General features: G+C 41.9%; 1 protein-coding gene across 7 annotated transcripts in view; it reads right to left on the reverse strand.

The window, feature by feature from the left end:
* The window catches only part of CNST (consortin, connexin sorting protein), a 167,750-nt gene that overhangs the window by 109,552 nt on the left and 37,096 nt on the right, over nt 1-21,102 (reverse strand). The window contains exon 3 of one of the 7 annotated variants that reach the window (XM_088474349.1): nt 12,622-12,705. The exons of the other annotated variants lie outside the window; for them this stretch is intronic. The gene's annotated coding sequence lies outside the window, so the exon portion shown is untranslated. The remainder of the gene's footprint in view (nt 1-12,621; nt 12,706-21,102) is intronic. 7 annotated transcript variants of the gene reach the window in all.

Below are 21,102 nucleotides of genomic sequence, written 5' to 3' on the forward strand. Positions count from 1 at the left end.
TGGTCACAACATTTAACAATAATCAAGCAGCATAATTTAAATAAGATAATAGATAGTAACAATGTAATCAAACGATTTGCAACAGATTAGTCCATATAAGTAATGGACGGTTACATCGCAATCTTGTGACAAAAATATATTAACCCTTTAGGGTATCAAGGGGTTAAATCATACACGCTAGTCAGATCATAATAGTCTGACAAAAATCAATTAAGCAGCAGCACCATCCAAGACAAAAGAATAAAGAGTTAGCTGCGCAGATCACTACAATTCAAACACCACCATCCGTCAGTAACACCTTCCAAGTAGCACAATATCCCAGAGTTCTTTACACATAACATACTGGTCATTATAGGTCAGATGTAAATAGTAAATATAGGAAGCAGACCAGGGAAAAAGGAGTGTGTATGATACCTCTCCGGAGTCGCCGCGGCATACAGCGGGGCTATGCATAGACGCCTGCCATGAGTTCAGCTGGGAACAGCTGATACTCACGTGACCTGGACGCGCGTTTCGCCGTTTTGGCTTTATCAAACAGGAAGCCTAGTGTAGAAGTCATCATGCAACGGCTCTTTTATACGCCGCACATTATAGTGACATCATATGTCTCCACCCCTATCTTATCTGGGACGTGGGGTGAGATAGACCAGCAATAAGAAAGGTAACCATGGTGATAGTTCCTGGTTACTTAACATCAATCCAATATATATGGAGAAAGTTAAATGGTAACAGGGGTAATCATGGTGATACTAATAACTGCAGTATGTTAGTATCAGGAATATCAATATATTGGTAAAGGATTAGATGGTAAAATAATACAGAATAAATATATAATAAAAATAATAGTGAGTAAATAAATAATACCCAAGTAGATAAAGTTAATTAATTGATTATTTATAAGAAAATCAAAACCAAAAATTAGTAAAGAGCAGGTCGGAGAAAAAATGCTGCATATTAAATAATGCAGAATATATATAAATAAATCATATTAGAAATTAAATGTTATGTAATATAATATATAAATATAAATTAGGTATAATGGTCAATATCTATTAGTAAATCGCATGAACGATAATATACCTAAAGATTGTATCAACGATTAATACTTGATAATATACATATAAATATAAATAGGCAGAGACAACGAGTAAAATACCTAGAGATTGTATCAACATTAAATACTTGATAATATACAGATAAATTAGATAAGCAGAGAAAAACGAGTAGAAGCTGTTGCATGATGACTTCTACACTAGGCTTCCTGTTTGATAAAGCCAAAACGGCGAAACACGCGTCCAGGTCACGTGAGTATCAGCTGTTCCCAGCTGAACTCATGGCAGGCGTCTATGCATAGCCCCGCTGTATGCCGCGGCGACTCCGGAGAGGTATCATACACACTCCTTTTTCCCTGGTCTGCTTCCTATATTTACTATTTACATCTGACCTATAATGACCAGTATGTTATGCGTAAAGAACTCTGGGATATTGTGCTACTTGGAAGGTGTTACTGACCGGATGGTGGTGTTTGAATTGTAGTGATCTGCGCAGCTAACTCTTTATTCTTTTGTCTTGGATGGTGCTGCTGCTTAATTGATTTTTGTCAGACTATTATGATCTGACTAGCGTGTATGATTTAACCCCTTGATACCCTAAAGGGTTAATATATTTTTGTCACAAGATTGCGATGTAACCGTCCATTACTTATATGGACTAATCTGTTGCAAATCGTTTGATTACATTGTTACTATCTATTATCGTATTTAAATTATGCTGCTTGATTATTGTTAAATGTTGTGACCATCTAATTAATTACATGCACAAATCAACTGCCTGACACAATATATAGGGCTTTACATGCCCCTCCGGGATATACATGGGCTACTATTCATAATAAGATCATTATAATGATCATAAATATAAGACACTAATTAAAGAAGCATTTGACAAATCTCATGTCTAATAAAGAATATATGCTTATGATTATATCTATGTACTAGAATGCAAGAATTGTAATACCAGATGCCTGCCATTATCTTTGCTTGAACACAGGAACCAGATTATATGGCTGCCAAATTGTTTATTTAAGGTGTCAAGCATTTTCAATATTTTCGCCAGATTCTCCTCCATCACAATTGGATGGTGAAGGGATACAATAGGATATCAGAGTGTATATCCAATCCCTTTTTTTACTGTATGTTATATGCACAGAGGGTATACTTTGGCTTATTAATACCAAGGTATAATACTTATTTTTACTCTACGACTGTATATGGTACATAACACCGTAGAGTTGATTGATTTATGTTTCTTGTTGTTTGCCTGTCTTTGTCCTTTTAAGTGCATTTATAAATAAAGGTTATGTATTAACCTAATTTCTATATATGATTTTCTAAGAGTGCCCCCAAAAGGAGTATCTTTCTGTTGTCCTACTCTCTAGGACAATTGTTGCCATTTGTGTATAGCCCTTACTCCAGGGGAGCACCACCAACCTGTTCATTGATTTTGGGATATATTTTTTTGTACACCCTCTTGATTTATTTATATGTTGTTTTTTTCTGAATGGTTTTTCAATTGATTTAATCCAGTGTGGAGTCTCTTTTTTGTTTCTCTAGGATGCATATTATGTCTTATGTTCTTACCAGCTCGGTTCCTATTTCATCTGCATTTCAGTACCTGTCCTCTACATTTGTAACAATTTTTTGTAGGTCATATACATTGAAAGTTATTTGTGGTTATATGTTGCTGTTCCTTTCTTATAGTGAGTGGTGGGCCTCTAACTCCCCATCTCACCATTGGTGCCGCTACGGCTTGGTGACTTTTATAGCTCCTTCTGAGGCTATTTCAGTTTTTTCAGCTCTACCTACCCCTGTTGGTCTTTACCTTCCCCCTATTACCTGGGTACACAGTTCTAAAGCACACTTCTAGACACAGGTTTGTATTCTCCCCATTCTTACTACTCTGTTTTGGTTAATATAATATCCCTTAATGCTAATTTACTTCATTTCCCCTATAAGTGGAAACTAGCCTTATGTTATCTTGCTAAATTAAAAGCCCACATAGCAGCCGTACAGGAAACCCATTTTACTGCGACCTCCCCGCCATGTATTTACTGATCTTAGTTCCACCATTGTTATACAGCGAATATGGCCTTATAAAAAGGCTAGAGTTGCTATTTTTATCTTTCATGACTACCCCTATGTTCTTACAATCCAAAATGCAGATCTGAATGGTAGATCTCTTATCCTTAAAGGCATCTTGGAAGATGTTGAGGTTACTTTAGTGTCCTTGTATGACCCTAACATTAAGTAACTCACATTTTGTAAAAAGTTTTGCATGGTTCTTTAAAGGCCTTGCAAGGGTGCTGTAATGATATTGGGTAATTTTAATATGGTATTAGACCCAGTCCTGGATAGATCACACTCTACGATTAGGTTGAAATCTGTTCCTTCACAGGATTCCTCTTGTGATTTTGCCAGTTCCTGGTGGAATATGACTTGTTTGATGTTTGGAGAGCAAGGTATCCAACAGTCAGAAATTACTCCTTTTTCTCATCTACAAGTTATATTTTAGGATTGACTTAGATTTGTCTGATAGGTGGAGCTTACTGCAAATTAAAAGAGTAACTATACTGTCTATGTCCATCTATGTCAGGTGATTCCTGTCTGCTGCTAGTGCCTGGGATGCTCTTACCTTTGGAGGCTGTGTGCAGTAAAGAATGACTGTGCCGACGACTTAACAGTTGTTGGATGAACTTGTTTTGTCATAAGGTGTTCTATATAAGGCTGGGAATGACGAACTTTAGCTACACCCACTAAGGAAGTTCAATTAAATGAAACGCGTCTGGGCATGGCGGCGCCCCACTAAAACATGGCGGGTGCCGCAGTGCCCCGCAGGGGGGAAAATTTGTGGTGCATCGAGTACTGCCGATGTATTTAGAGACAGGAGCGCTTGGGGGCAGCCCGGCATGTCCGTAAATACCAGGCACGTCCCGAAGAGTGATTGAAAAGGGGGGGTCTTAAATACATGACCCCTTTTCTCATGACCACACCCCCTTTTGGGCACACGCAGGAGTGCCCTTTTTTTAGGTCCGGCACTCTGCCGGACCTAGCGTGGATACTATAAATCCATACCGGCGGCACTCAGGAATGACACACACAATAAAGTATATTACAACGTTTCAATGCTCTATTCATGCATTTTCGACATGCATGAATAGAGCATTGAAACGTTGGAATATACAGTTTATTGTGTGTCTCACTCCTGAGTGCCCCCGGTATGGAATATTTTGTATGAAGCAACGCGGATGTGTGTAATATATATATATATATATATATATATATATATATATATATATATATATATATATGTATGGGATGTGCAGGCTCGGATAGGTTCGAGTTTGCACGTGGAGTTCGGATTTTTCCCTCCAAAAAAACGGAACTCAGAAAGAGGCAAAACGTCATCTTGCGTGGACGAACATCATCATTCCTGGACTTTTTGCGAGTCCATGAGGGTACAAATCTCTACTATCGGTGGGACAACATATCAGCGCTGTGAGGGCCTGGAACTGCACTTCTGCCCTCATTCCACATCACGTCCAGGTCCTTAGGATGAAGGGGAAATAAAATTAACCCTTACTCATGTCCCTGCCTACCCCTCCACCTCCAATACCCGGTGGCACCCAGACCCTTCTCACTTCCCTACCTACTCCTCCTGTCCCTAGCTACCATCTTCTCCTGTACGTGGCTCCCCTCCACATCCCAGCCCCTTCTTGTGTTCCTGCCTACTCCTCCTGTTCCAGTTCCCCTCACCTATAATCTGACTCCCCGAACCTTCCTGTTCCCGTCCCCCCACCTCCCACTCCTGTCCCCGTCTCCCCACCTCCCACTCCTGTCCCCGTCTCCCCACCTCCCACTCCTGTCCCCGGCTCCCCACCTCCCACTCCTGTCACCGGCTCCCCACCTCCCACTCCTGTCACCGGCTCCCCACCTCCCACTCCTGTCACCGGCTCCCCACCTCCCACTCATGTCACCGTCTCCCCACCTCCCACTCATGTCACCGTCTCCCCACCTCCCACTCCTGTTCCCGGCTCCCCACCTGGCACTCCTGTTCCCAGCTCCCCACCTCCCACTCCTGTCCCCGGCTCCCCACCTCCTACTTCTGTTCCCGGCTCCCCACCTCCTACTCCTGTCCCCGGCTTCCCACCTCCTTCTCTTGTTACTACAGTTTCTGCATAATTGTAAGAACAGTCAAATGCAGAAGATTTCACAGAAATCTCCTGCACAAGGCTAACTACCGCAGCAAACTGTAGTCCCCATTAATGTCAATGGGGACTGCAGTCTGACCTCTGTACAAAGCGGATTCTATTGGGGGTATCGGACGGGCATTTTAGGGGATATGTGAGAAAGTGTGGTGGAATGTGGGGTGTCTGAGGGTCATATGGGGAGGATTAAAGCATAAATTATGATGGGACCCAGAAATGGTCAGGAAGGACCCACATATTTTGCCGCTCAGCGCGATCACTATATATATATATACATATATAAACATACATACATGCATATATATATATATATATATATATATATATACACACATACATACATACATACACCGGGTAAAATAAGTATTGAACACAACTTTTTTCTCAATAAATATATTTGTAATGTAATCACACACTTCCTGGAGATGACGTGTGATTTGAAAGAAAGGTGGGCGTCTTTATACTCCGGCGTGCGCTCACTGCCGTCGCTCTCTAAGGCATAGAGGGCGTCCATTCACCAGATGCGATCGCGGCATTTGCATACCCGGACCCTTTTAGCTGCGAGAGAGCCCAGCTTAGCGTCCGGGTCTGAATGAGCTCCAAAGTTCATAGAAGAAGCCCACAGAACTTTCAAGAATTGAAGACTGTTTGTGTGAAAGAATGGGCCAAAATCACACCTGAGCAATGCATGCAACTAGTTTCTCCATACAGGAGGCTTCTTGAAGGTGTCATTACCAACAAAGGCTTTTGTAGGAAATATTAAATAAATTTCAGTAAGCGTGTTCAATACTTTTTCCCTGTGTTATTCCACATTATTACACAACTTAATTTATGGATATCTACGGTTTGATTTCTTTGCATGTGTGGATTGCATGGGTTGTTGCTGACATTTGGTGAAAAATTAATTACAATAGCCCCATTACAAATATATTTACTGAGAAAAATGTTGATGTGTCCAATACTTATTTTACCCGCCGTGTGTGTAATATTATATATTATATATATATATACATACATATATATATACACACACACACACACACACACACACACACACACATACAAGTGTCCATAAATTTTGGGACATTGACAGAATTTTCATATTTTGGCCTCTATTCACCACCACAATGGCTTTGAAATGAAACAAACAAGATGTGCGTTAACTGCAGACTTTCAGATTTAATTTGAGGGTAATTACATAAAATCGGGTGAACGGTGTAGGAATTACAACAGTTTCAATATGTGCCTCCCACTTTTTAAGGGGCCAAAAGTAATGGGACTATCAACTCAAAAGCTATTTCATGGACAGGTGTGGACTATTCCCTCGTTATTTCATTATCAATTAAGCAGGTAAAAGGTCTGGAGTTGATTCTAGGTGTGACATATGCATTTGGAATCAGTTGCTGTCAACTCTCAATATGAGATCCAAAGAGCTGTCACTATCAGTGAAGCAAGCCATCATTAGGCTGAAAAATTAAAACAACCCCATCAGAGATTGCAAAAACATTAGGTGTGGCCAAATCAACTGTTTGGAACTTTCTTAAAAAGAAAGAACACACCGGAGAGCTCAGCAACACCAAAAGACCCGGAAGACCACGGAAAACAACTGTGGTGGATGACAAAAGAATTATTTCCCTGGTGAAGAAAAACCCCTTCACAACAGTTGGCCAAATCAAGAACACTCTCCAGGAGGTAGATGTATGTGTGTCAAAGTCAACAATCAAGAGAAGACTTCACAAGAGTGAATATAGAGGGTTCACCACAAGATGCAAACCATTGGTGAGCCACAAAAACAGGAAGACCAGATTAGAGTTTGCCAAACAACATCTAAAAAAGCCATTACAGTTCTGGAACAACATCCTATTGACAGATGAGACAAAGATCAACTTGTACCAGAGTGATGGGAAGAGAAGGAAAGGAACTGCTCATGATCCAAAACATACCACCTCCTCAGTGAAGCATGGTGGTGGTAGTGTCATGGCGTGGGCATGTATGGCTGCCAATGGAACTGGTTCCCTTGTATTTATTAATGATGTTACTGCTGACAAAACCAGCAGAATGAATTCTGAAGTGTTTCGGGCAATATTATAGGCTCATATTCAGTCAAATGCTTCAGAACTCATTGGACAGCGCTTCACAGTGCAGATGGACAATGACCCGAAGCATACTGCAAAAGCAACCAAATAGCTTTTTAAGGCTTAAAAGTGGAATGTTATGCAATGGCCAAGTCGATCCCCTGACCTGAATCCGATTGAGCATGCATTTCACTTGATGAAGGCAAAACTGAAGGGAAAATGCCCCAAGAACAAGCAGGAACTGAAGACATTTGCAGTAGAGGCCTGGCAGAGCATCACCAGGGATGAAACCCATCGTCTGGTGATGTCTATGCGTTCCAGACTTCAGGCTGTAATTGCCTGCAAAGGATCTGCAACAAAGTATTAAAAAGTGAAAGTTAGATTTAGGATTGTTTAGTTTGTCCCATTACTTTTGGCCCCTTAAAAAGTGGGAGGCACATATAGAAACCGTTGTAATTCCTACACCGTTCACCTGATTTGGATGTAATTACCCTCAAATTAAATCTGAAAGTCTGCAGTTAAATCACATCTTGTTTGTTTCATTTCAAAGCCATTGTGGTGGTGAATAGAGGACAAAATATGAAAATTCTGTCAATGTCCCAATATTTATGGACCTGACATATATATATATACATACATACACACACATATATATACATACATACATATACACTATATATTTTATTTATTTTTTTACACACACACTGAAGTGGAATAGATGCCTAGCATCGTGTAGGACCCCCTATAGCCCAGCGAAGTGCAGCAATTCGACGTGGCATCGACTCCACAAGTAGACGGAAGTCCTCTGAAGAGAGATGTTGACCCATGCTATCTGGATATCTTCCCACACTTGCCTGATATTTGTAGGATCTTGGAAACTAAAAGGACCTCTCTACCATTCGTCAGAACTCTCCAGAATGCTCCTTGAACCAATCCTGGAAAACTTTGGACCGATGACACGGTGCATTATCCATCATTGTAAGAGCACATGACGAACCATGAAGGGCTGCAAATGGTCATCAATCAATGCAACATAGTGGTTACTGGTCACTGACATGTTCAGATGGACCAGTGGACCAATGCCACATAAACACACCTCACACCATTAAGGAACCACCACCAGCGTGCACGGTGGTTTGTTCACAACTCGGGTCCATGGCCTCATGGGGTCTGCGCCACATCCGCACTGTACCATCAGCATGAAACAACTGGAACCGTGACTCATCGGACCACGCCACATGTTGCCACTTCTGCAGGGTACAAATAGCAACGCCACGAGCCAAGGTGAGGTACTGTAGTGTTAACAGGGGCACTCTGGCGGGTCTTTTGGTCCCATAACCCATAGAAGCTAAAAAATGCTGCACTGACCTTCTAGATAGGAGTCTGGTACACACTGGATGTCATTTGAGCCAGTGTTGCTTGTCTGTTACCAAGGACAATTCTGACCAGATGACGCTGGTCACAATCATTAAACACCCGTGGATGGCCACTGTGGGTGGTAATGCCTTCTATTAGCTATTCCCAGTCCCTCTGCTTGCCTGCACCCTCCCCCAGGTGTCTGCTGTGCTGCCGATCACTGCTGATCGGTCAGCACAGCAGGACCCCCCCACCCAGCAGCTGTGAATGAACCCACCCCTAAAACTACCTGTGCCTGTAGCCACTGTAAAATGGAAAACTGCGATGGTGGTGATCTGATGTTCGAAAAAACGTTTTTTTTTTACAAATGATAATTCACTCGTTAAAAAAAAAAAAAGACAATTTGAGTGGTTTTTAGAAAAAAAAATAGTGGTTAATGACTGAAAATTCTGTCAATTACTGTACTAAGCACAACATAAAAATAACGTTTTCCTTAGCTATTCATCTGCCGACTAGACAGGGCTGGATGGGACTTCAAAAGGGCCACAGACCACATTCACCCAAATATCCTTTTGTTTACACTAAAATTATATGTTAAAAAGTGCTTTCCAGAAAAAGTCCTTGGTAATTATTTCTAGCACTGGAGGCAAAAGTATTCTTTTGCTGCAGAATGAAAACTCAGCTGCACAGAGAAATGCAGAAATATAACCACATCATCATAAATTGAAAACAAGTTCATTATAAAATGAATATTAAAACACTCCAAATGAGATCACTCAGCCGTATTAAGTTTAAGCAACCTTTAGTTTTGGAGTTTCATCCTGCAGACTAAACACAGATCTCTTAAATAACAGTTGACTGAAGGCCCTCATACATCGGCGACAGATCGTAGCGATGTAGTGATGGGATAGGAAACGCCAATCCACTGGTCGGAAATGCCGGCCGGTGGCCATCAATGTTCCATGATCCGTTGCAGGATCGGTGAATTCTACATGCTAAATTTCACCGATCTGCCAATCTCGATAATTTTTTGATCGTGATCAACATATCTGTGAAATCCAACATGTTGGATTTCAGCGATCCTGCGATGTGGGGTTGCAGGATCGCTACACCTCGACGATCCGTCGCAGATGTATGTGGGCCTTGACGTTGTATAATAGGTTCCCTGCTATCCTCCACCAAACAATTATTCTGAGTTATCAAAACCTGATCCAATTTTATCAACAAGAATAGGAAATAAAATAAGTTTATGATCCATTTAGTTGCTAGGACTGACAACCCTGTGAGTGTGATGTACAATTTGTAAGCAGTCTTTAGGCCCGAATTGTTTAAAAGAAAAAAAAAAACAAAAACCTGCGGGCGTGACTTTTTCCGACAAATCTGCATTACTTTAAAGCAGGTCTCTAATACTACTTTTCCAATGCTGCAATAACCAAGGTTATTGCTGGGTTTTCCCGTGTAGCGGCTCGGTGGAAAAGGGTCCCTGAAAAATAAGCCGCGTCATGTGACCTGGGAATCTAACCCAGGTAGCTACCAAGGTTGGACCCGGTATGAAGCTGGGTAATGGAGCAGTATAAATAGAGCAACCTAAAATGAGCTGATTGGTGGCTGTGGAGCAGTCACCTCCCACTTTTTATAACCTTACAATTTAGCAGGGCAGACCCAGGATCAGTGTGAACGGGGCTGACCCAAGAATAACCCGGATTGAAGATGCAGTGTAAATGGGGGTCTGACCTGGGTTGGAACCATGTCCAAAAACCTGGGTTTTTGGTGGAAAATGGGTATCAGTATGGAGTTTAAGATTTAGATTTAAGTTCGCACCTGATTAGGTGCAAAGTCGGAAAAAAAAATGCCTATTTTAAGATAAAAATGTCTGGACTTGGCTCAGAACGTCTGGTACACCTACCCTAATGATTAATAAGACATTTAGAAGTTTTTAAAAATGTCAAATGTTGCCAATAAAGAATCTAATTTTTAAGGTTTCTCCAAAAAGCTGAATAAGGAGTTAAATTGTGTGGGACAGGTATATTATGGTTTTGTATAGATGAGACGTGCTTTAATTTGCTGAAAAAAAAAAACTTGTTAGCTATAATTTTTCCACTATTGATAAAAATACCATTTTGACAACCTTTTAAGACAGGGGTGAGGAACCTTTTTTCTGCTGAGGGACATTTTGATTTATAAAATATTATTTGCGGGGCCGATGCAGGCCACGACCCCTCCGTGTGATGTCACACGGGGGCAGGGGCCACAATCGCCAGTGATTACAGCAATGTCCGGAGCATCCGGGGAGCTGTAAGGTCAGCAGTGTGACCATCTGAAGCTTCTGAGGTTCTCCATACCTGTTTTAAGAGACCCAAATACTTTGCTTATGGCCACTACACTTCCTACCATCTTATCGCCCATTTTTTCGAGGTTCAGGATGATTTCCACACTTTTCTCACTGTTAAAGCAGGTGAAACCAGGCAGACTTACCACGCGATATCCGCAACGTTTTCTAATTGTATAAAAGGGCTCAAGCCAATGTAACCTGCAGTTACACATTTGCCTAATGTGGGTATTTGAATTTGGCCTTTAATTTTGCGTGACAATACACCACAGTTGGGATAACAAGAGACTTAAAACTTAACTCAGCATGGTCATTTTTTTAATAACCAGTAATATATTCAGAAATACACAGTGCAGTGTTTAACAAATTAAAAGCACAGCTCTTCTAAATATAACAGGAGGCGTATTTACCCTGGACAGTGCCATTCTAAACTTAAAATGGTTTCAGTATTTTACAAACATATAGGGGCCTATGTACAAATAATCGCAGAACTGACTCAATTATTAAGTATCCATATTGTGGGTGATATTTTAATTTTTAATGAAAATATCCCCTCTATGTACAAAGGGTAACTCACAAGGACAGCGGCTGCAGTAACTGATGTCACTGCGATTTATATCCCTGGCATTTAGTAGCAGTCTTTCTCCTGTGGTAGCTGGTATGCGCACAGTGTCAGTTGATCTCTCTCCTGCTCGCAATACTTCATAGGCTTAAAGAAGATGATGTGAATTACGGGACCAAACTCTGAAAAGCATCGTTTTTTGGAGTTTGGTACATAGGGGGGCAGAGATTGTAGTGCCCACTGATAATAATGGGGACTGCAATCTGCAGTGCTAAGTAGCAATCTGACGGAGTTTAATGTGAAATCTCCTTCTTGTGCCATTAGTGCAATGCAGTTTCTACATAATTTTAAGAAAAAAAAACCTTGATACATAGGCCCCATAGAATCAATAGCTAATTGCTCAAATTGGGAATATTTTTGCATTTAATTTATCCATGACAATAGGGAGTTATATTATGACGCCATAAATCTTGGTAATAAAATAACTTGATTGTTGATGATCAATTTTTGTTAGGTCATCCTTTTTTTGCCAATTGCAGCCCACATTTCTTGTTTGGGTAAGAGGGTGTTTGACCTCTTATATCTTAAATACTGACACTACCTTTAACAGTCCTACTTTGCTAAGCTCCCATTTATAGAGAGGGTATGCGGTCAGGAAGCCGGCTGTGGAAATGCTGACCGCCGGCTTCCCGACTGTGAAATCCCAGCATGGGACCAATGATAGGCATCTAAATCCCGACGCCTATCATTATCCACCCGCCGAAATCCCGATGCCCGGCATACCGAACGAAGGTAAGCCAGGCGTCGACAGCGAACAGCTGTGCGGGGGGGAGGGTTAGGTTAGGGGCTCGCGGGGGGGACTTAAGGTTAGGCACCCCCCAGGACGGTTAGCCTAGGGGGAGGGTTAGGGTTAGGCACCCCACCAGGAAGGTTAGGTTTAGGGTGCGGGGAGGGGGAGGATAGGGTTAGGCACCCCTAAAGGAGGGTTAGGGTTGGGGAGGTGGGGGTAAGGGTGCGGGATAGTTAAAATACTTACCCTGTCGGGATCTTCAGTCTTCTGCCTTCCGGCGTCTGTATTACATTCGCCGGGCTTATGTCCGGAGGTATGTCATACTGATTCCTATAGAGAGTAAGGGACTAGTTTTAAATAGCAGAATTGTTATGTTTAACTATCAGTCCTAAAAAAAGGCATATACAGTTACATAGTAACAATAATAGTTACAATATGTGGGTATATGAGAGCACTTTCCTTCCTCCCTACAATGAGCCCGTCATGATTGGCAGAAGCTGTGTTTACTTTGGAGGAGCCTCTGCATAGTAACACAATTAGGGCCTGATTCAGAGCCACACACAATGCAGATGTTTACGTAGTTGAGCGATTATTTGCAACTGCGCATTATCAAAAAATTCTAAAAACCCCTACAACGTATGCATCACACAGTATATGCACAAAGGTGCTATTGCGATCACTTTAGACGGTATCAGAAAGGTCGCGGAAAAGAGATTGGCATTCCTGGGCTGTGGTTACTAGTGCAAGCAAAAATAGTCAGTTCAGTGAAAGTATTATGGGAGTGTCAATGCAAGTGGCTGCGTCAACAGTCGCACAGCTGCAAGCATAGGAGGCCGTGGTCATATAGTGAAACTGCACCTGCCATGGGGCTGGTGCAAATTTCGATGTGCAATCGATGGTGGTGTATAAGGACCCGCTTATCAGTATTACAAGGTGCAAGGGCGCAAAAAGTGGGCGTCAAAGTCCTTGCTAATTCAGTCACACTGATGTACACAAGGGAAGAAGTTTGTAGGTCATTTGCATAAACTCGCAGACTGGCAACAGCTAATACTGTACACGTTGCTGCATTCACTTTTGCATGTGACTCAGAATCAGACCCTTACAGTGAAACTTACTTAGTTCCAACGTCCTATTTAGTGTGGCTTTAGACTGCAATAAACAAAATGCTGGCCCTGGAGCAGGTCTATTTAATTAAATATGTTTTATTTAACCTATTGAGCTTTATATTATATATTCTAAAATACTCTTTTGGTTTCAATTTTAAAGATATCCATCTGTGGAAACAGGTGGGATAAGTACTAACCCCTGCAAAATAGTTTAACTCACTGGGACGTACTTAAAGAAATCCAGAAAACATGACCTGTTGGGGGTACTTGAGGACTGGAGATGGAGACTGCTCTATCAGAAGTGAGCATCGCTGTAAACTGGACAATTGATCGTTCCATTTATGAATAAAGAGCAAAGACTCATGAGGGATGTAGTCAGCAACCCGGCACATACAATGCTGATGAACAGAATCCCAGCACCGAAATCCCAGCTGCGATTTCGTCGGAGAGTATTATGGTTAGGCTGCGGGAAGGGGAGGGTTAGAATACTTACCTGCATGCGTCAGGATTTATGACGTCAGGATTACACAGCCGGAATTCTGACCGCCGGCATTATCAACGCCGGGATCGCGTACCCTACCCAACTCAAGATATGCATTTATAGGTCTTTAAAATAAGAATAAAAGGGAAGAAAAATATCTCAAAGTCAATGTACTGTACCTTCATTTGTCATGTGTCTATTGAATGCACAAATCCTCTTTAAGAGAAAGTAAATAAAAGTAACTCCTGTTTATGAATTTGTAATTCCCTTTATCATTATGTACTATACATAAAGAAAATAAGCACTTAACTCTGCAACCATGTAGGTGATGTATAAATAACTGGATGCAAACGAGATACCAATAAGGACATCTCCAGCAGTCTCTGCTAGAGTTTGTATGCACAGTTGAAAAATAAAGCAGGTCTCCACTGGATTTTTTATTTCATTAACAAAACTATGCACAGTGCATGAGCGATTACAGAGCCTGTTGTGCTCCGAAGGCTTCATGGAAGGAAATACGGTATGAGATTTGTGTAACAAAAGCTTACAGCATATACCACAAGAGAAAAATATTAAATGAAAGCAGGTTAAAAAAAAAAAAGCAAAGTAAAAAAATTAATCAGTATTAAAAAAAAAAAGGGAAGAAGGAAAAACAAAACTAATTTCATCGGTATTTTCCACCAGGACAATAGTGTCATCCTGCAGGAATGTACTCAAAATGTATATATGGTTTCCATTTCCAGATTTGTGAGCTGTAAAATGTACATGATATAACAATCCTCAGTGTTCTCGCCAGGCTGTTTTCTGCGGGCGCATCGCCCGACAGAAACAGCCTACTGCCCGGCACTTTCCCCCGGGACACTATTTAAGCCTAGGGGCACTGCATAAGGGACATTATTTAAGCCTGGGGGCAGTGCATAAGGGGCCAGCCTGGGGGCACTGCATAAGGGACACAATTTAAGCCTGGGGGCAGTGCATAAAAGGGCCAGCCTGGGGGCACTGCATAAGGGACACTATTTAAGCCTGGGGGCACTACATAAGGGACCAGTCTGGGGGCACTGCTTCAGCCTGGGGGCACTGCATAAGGGCAAAGCAAAACTATAGGGGCAATGTATAAAGGGGAAAACTACAGGGGGTACTGTATAAAGGGCACAAATACAGGTGGCACTGCTTATGGGGATAACTACAGGGGGCACTGCATAATGGGCACTTATGACTGAGAGCCAGTAGGGGAGCAGCCTGAGACCTGTTGGGCTGGAATGGGAAGGGAGATACCCCTTTTCCCGGCGCACGCATAATTGCAAAGGCCCCCACCCGGCTGGAAAAAATTTCTGGGGATCCTGTACAGTACAAAGACTACTTATTTATACTTATTTGATCATTTGTACAGTAGGCCCCATGTTGATAGATTTTAGATCATGGCAAAAATTAGAAGCACAACTGTTCCATATCTGAAATCTATTAACACCATTTGGATTACAAGTTCTGAATGGAATCCGTATGCAATGCCGACGACTAAACAGCAAGAATCAAATACCAATAGCTGCAGCCCGACGGGTCGAAATCCCGACAGCAAGAGGTAAGTACTCTGACGCTCCCCTCTGCCTACCCTAACCCTCACTTAGTGGTGCCTAATCCTAACCTCCCCCCTAGTGCCTAGCTCTAACCTCCCTCGTTAGTGCCTAAACCTAACCCCCACTTTCCCTACTCTAACCCTAGCCCCTAGTGGTGCCTAAGCCTATCCCCCCTTTCCCTACCCTAACCCTCCCCCCTCCCCCATGGCTAAATGCTAAGACACCCGGCTTGCCTTTGTTCTGTATGCCAGGTGTCAGGATTTTGACGCCTATCTTTAGTACCATGTCAGGATGTCGGCGGGCAGGATAGCGCCCGCCGGTATCCTGACCGCATCCTGTTCTGGATATCTCAAACTATGGAGATTTTCAAGGCAATAGCTGAATACCAAACAGCCTCCTCCTGTGTTTGAGCAAATGTGTCACAATTATCTTGAATGATTTTGTTTGTTCAGCACAGATATTAGTTTGTGTAAGAGATCTAATCAATATCATTAAGCGGAGCTGATGCATATCAACAAAATAATGCAGTTCTTCTGAAGTGAGGTCTATACAGCAGGGTATTGAACATGCAGCCCTCCAGCTGCTGTGGAACATCCCAGCATGCCCTGCCACAGACTTGTTATTACTGTGCTGATTTTTTTTTGTGGTAGTAATGTATACCTCTTTTAAGCACCCCAAAAAAAATGGGATCCCTAATGTCGATTGAACCTAGTGTTTTAATTCTATTCGAAAAACGTACATTTTTGCCGTAACGCAAAACATGAGGCAGATAAAGTAATTTGGTTTGGATTTTTGGATTCGGAAGGAAAAGTTACCTTAGGGGTCCAAATATTGTGGCGATTCCTTAATAAACACCCGTGATACTTCTAATAAACTGGATAAAGAAGCCGCGATTATAAATTTAATAAATTGAAAAATCAATATTTAAATCAACTAATTGTCGAAAAAAATCTGAGATGGATGGTGGACATTTTATTTTTTTAGGGTGATCTGATGTGGAATGACCCCCCTTTGAAATTGGGCAGGGTACGGCGCCTCGCTAAAACAGTCTAGCGGAAACGCTATGGTTCGATAGCAGCCGGAGGGCCGCATGTTGAATACCCCTGCTATACAGGAAAAATCTTTGTAAATGGATGTTAATTGCCAGAGGTGCTGAGTAAAAGACTCAAAGCCCTGGTGATGGCAATTAGGTGCACCAAATTTCAACTTTATCAAAGCTTGTTTGTGGGCAATGGAGGGGGACTGCATGGATCAGTGGCTATTGGTCCCTTTTGTTGCACGTACAGCATCAACTTTTTTTTTAACCAGAGCTGTAAAAAGGAATCAACTTCACAGTATAATTGCAATATTGTGACAGGATAACAGCATGTCCCCAAGAACCCATTCACTTACATGTTATAGAGAACACGTATTTCAGTCTACACAAAATTACAACATTGACATTTCATGTATGACCTTCTTAAGTGTAACCACAGAAACCCCCCAAAAAGCTATTTTTTCTTAACTAACTTTAATCTCTCTTATTATTGTATTTACTGATTAAAAGGACGTTTTGGGGTTTTTGGTTTTTTTAGGGGGGGGGGGGGTTCATATTTTAGTAATCCTCATCCTTTTGACCACATTTTGCAACTTATACGTGAAGTCATTTACATTGTATTTATGTTATTGTAATCTTTCTTTCCCTCACCATTATTGTTTATGTAGAGATGTAAAACACAACAGTTGGAAACCCGAAGTCTACGCAGATTACAGTGAATCGAAATGTAGTCACTAAACATAATTAGACATTACCCATAGGGAGATGTCACGAGAGATTTGTCAGTTGCCTTTTTCACCAAGCTCTTTAGTGAAAGATACAGCTTATTGAAGTGAATGTTTGCCTAGAGGGTGTCACACAAGACAGATTTTCTGCTCTGACAGCTGTTAAAACCCTGCAAACAAATTTGTATGTGTATTACTATTTGGAAATAATGGGAATAAAATGATTACAGAACACATGTAATGGTAGATAAAATATAAATATGCAGAAAGTCATCAACAAACATAGAAGCATCACTTCATAAAAGATTGAACAATGAGTTATAAACAACTCAACATTATGATAAAAACTGGTACAGTAATCAAAAAAAACATAATACATCAGTCATTATAGTGATAGAACACTCTGTTTATTAATTGTGGTGTATAGAATGCATCCTAAGTCTGGTATGTTAACATTGTGTTGGTCCAATGTAAATAGGAGGAGCTAAATGTATATTTATTATTATAACAAATTATCAGATTACTCTTATCTGAGTGTTCTCCACAGACTTGCTAGCCTGAGCATTGCTATATGCATGAATGGGGCAAGAGGTACAATAGAATAAAAGTTGCTATTTTACAAACACAATAAACAAGTAAGAAATCAATAGAGGGAAAAAAACAAAAACATTAACTTGAAATGTTCTCATGTATTTTTAAAGGTTTAACTTTCCATAACAATCACAGAAACAAAACAAAAATACAAAACTACTGCCATATTTAGCTAACGTAGAACATCCACTAGCAGACTGTGAAAAGACTCCACAATTACGATGTTGTAATCGTGCAGTCGTTTGACAGTCTGTGCTGTGCCTACACTGAATGATCAGTCGTTCAGTGCAGGCACCCTCCCTCATCCCCGAACATGGCCAATCTGTTGTTATCAGCAGATTGACCAGCATATTCGGGCGATGATAGATGTCAAAAACGACCAGCGGGAGCGTGCATTGCTGGTCGTTTTTGACATTAAGCTGCCCGATTTGTGCCCAATTAACATACGATTGAACGAGAACGTTATCGTTCAATATCTCTGTTTAATCGGGTAGTGGATGACCACCCACAGCTATAGCGAGCGGCCAGGAAGATGGTCGCATCGGGCTTGCGACGAGACCCTTGTGGTAGGGTCTCGTTGCCACAAGCCCTGGAGTGCTTTCAGCTCTATCAGAGCCGAAGGCACTCCCACTGACATCACTTGTGATGTCAGTGAGGCCGGCCCCAGACAGTAGGCGTTCCCATGGGAACGCCTCCGTCTGGCCAGCCACGCCCCTGGGCCGCCCACCAAAGGGGGCTTGCTGTCACTCACCATTGACAGCACGCCCCCTTTGGTACGAGACCCGGAGCGACGGCTTGCCCATCGCTATCCGGGTCTCGCGCATGCGCACAACGGAGTCGGCTCCGTCATGCGCATGCGCACTGGGCCAACCCGCTCAGCGCTCGCGAGCGGGTCTGAATCAGGCCCTTTGTTTAAAGCACTCCAGGGGAATTCACGTATTGTGTAAGGTGTTTATGAAAGAGACAGTTATATGCTACATCAGATTATTTTTTAGGCAAACTGGTTTGGGTGGTAGATGTATAAAAGGAAGGAGGAAATTATTCAGCTCATTTGAAATTTAAGATGTATTTATTTATATTTTGTGAGATAGTGGTCTGATTGGTATACAAGTCCTAGAGGTACATTGGGGAGTATTACAACATGCTGTATTAAGTCCTCTGACTATACTGTATAAGAGGACTGATATGGCTCTGTAGAGAGTATCTTATCAAGGAGGATTGTACTTTTGTGACATCTGTATGCTGTGATTGCCCCAAACACCTTCTGCAAGGGGAACTGTCTTTTTCAAGGCATTTGAGCAATAAACATTTTGCCTTAAGGTGCCTGCATCTAAGCTGTATCCTTTGCCCACTAGAATAGTGAAAAATGCTGCTCAGTTTTAGTATCTCCAAGCGGAAACCCTCTGCCAGCTACCCGGTGCAGACTGGTCCATTGTGAGGGATCAGTGGGAATTAGCCAACACTACCCAGGAATTGTTGCAGTAGCGCCCACACATACCTAGAAGTGGTTCCAGTGTACAAGCCTGGTGGTGGCAGCAAAATACCCGCACACTAAGCAGTGGGAGGAGTCAGTAACAGGCGGTTACTGACAGTGAGTGGAAATCCCTACGAAGTGTGAAGTAAGCCCACTCAGTTACTGAGGAACGAGTAACCATCCTCTATTCTATCAATGGACAAATGTCTGATCGCCTGGTGGAGCGAGGTTATCCAGTCAGCCAGAAAGAAGATACTCTATATTTGATCACATGGATTTCTGCAACATTCGAGCTCTTTAGTTCTCCAATGCTAAAAACAATCTAAAAACAACCTGCGCCCTCAAGGACTGCAGCTCAGTCCACACTCAGGAGCACCACCCCTTCAAAATATAGCAGAAATACAACAATATGGGTGGTCCAAAGAGCGCTGTCCCTCATAGGTCACGTCTTCTCCTATTCTTTCATGGATAATGCAATGATCTCAAAACAGGGAGACAGAATAATACACGATTATACTCCAAATGATAAGTGTTACTTCCAATGGTCCGCAATTAATGTTAAAAGCTACTCACCTAAACTAGGTGAGATGCGTTCATATAAAGGTATCTTTTTGAAGTGTTTTACTTCAAACACACCAATTTTCATCGCTTATTCCCCACTGGGAATACACTCACCTGAAATCAGGTATAGGCGTTCACAAAAAGGTATCTTTTTATTCCCATTAGGAGAGTTCCATCCTTTACCCAGATGACTTTATAATAACTAAAAGATGATGCAACTCCAAAGGAATAAAGTTTCACTTTTTAATCCAAGAATATAAAAAGGTTGTGTCTATCCTTAGATAATATACAGCCAAAAAATGTACAAAAATCATTTAAAAATACAGTCACAAATGGGTTCCACGGTGAAAAAGGAAACAATTACCAGCCAAACAGGAGCCACTCTTATCCGGAATAGTGTGGTGTACACCCCGAGGACGGACTTGAAAGTCAGAAACGCGTTGGTGGTGGATTTAGGGGTTATCTATGGTGGCACTGGAACTTACCTTTGCACTTTATACATCCAGTGCATCTCATCAGGATTCCACACTATTCCGGATAAGAGTGGCTCCTGTTTGACATACTGGGCTGCCCCCAAGCTCTCCCTTCTCCGAATAGATGCCATGCGCATGCTGCACCTCAATTTTTCCCACCCACGTGACACTGCGGGCCGCAGGTGTGGACGGCACCAGGCATGTTGTTCTAGCGGAGCGCCGCCAGAAGGGCAGGGCGCAGTGCCCCACTAATACAGCCTAGCTTGGAAGGCCATTTAAAAAGCAACTCAAAATGTCTTTTAATAAATGTTTGATTTAGCCCTAGAAGCACAACATCGATCGATTTTTTTTGATGCGACTAGAACATGCCAGGAGACTGGACAGATTCATATATATGCAACACTTTTATATCTCTGTGCGACTGAGTCTCTAAATCCATATACGAAATGCTAGGATGCAGTCCCCGCGGCTTTGTGCAGACTCAGCCGCACACAAATCCCGCGCCACGTGACGTATTGAGGTTAGATATACGAGGACACATCTGTATATCTAGTGAAGTTGTCCAGATGTAGCCTATTTGCTAGGTACACACTGTCCGATTTTTTTGATCGGGCCGACAAACAGTGAGATTTTTCACCAAATCAAAAGCGCCAATATCTGTGCTACACATTATGGGATTGTTTATTAGAAGTTACCTATTTTCCGC

Source organism: Taudactylus pleione, unplaced genomic scaffold (genome assembly GCF_031769625.1).
Source record: "Taudactylus pleione unplaced genomic scaffold, aTauple2 ptg000154l, whole genome shotgun sequence".
NCBI classification, from domain to species: Eukaryota; Metazoa; Chordata; class Amphibia; order Anura; family Myobatrachidae; genus Taudactylus; species Taudactylus pleione.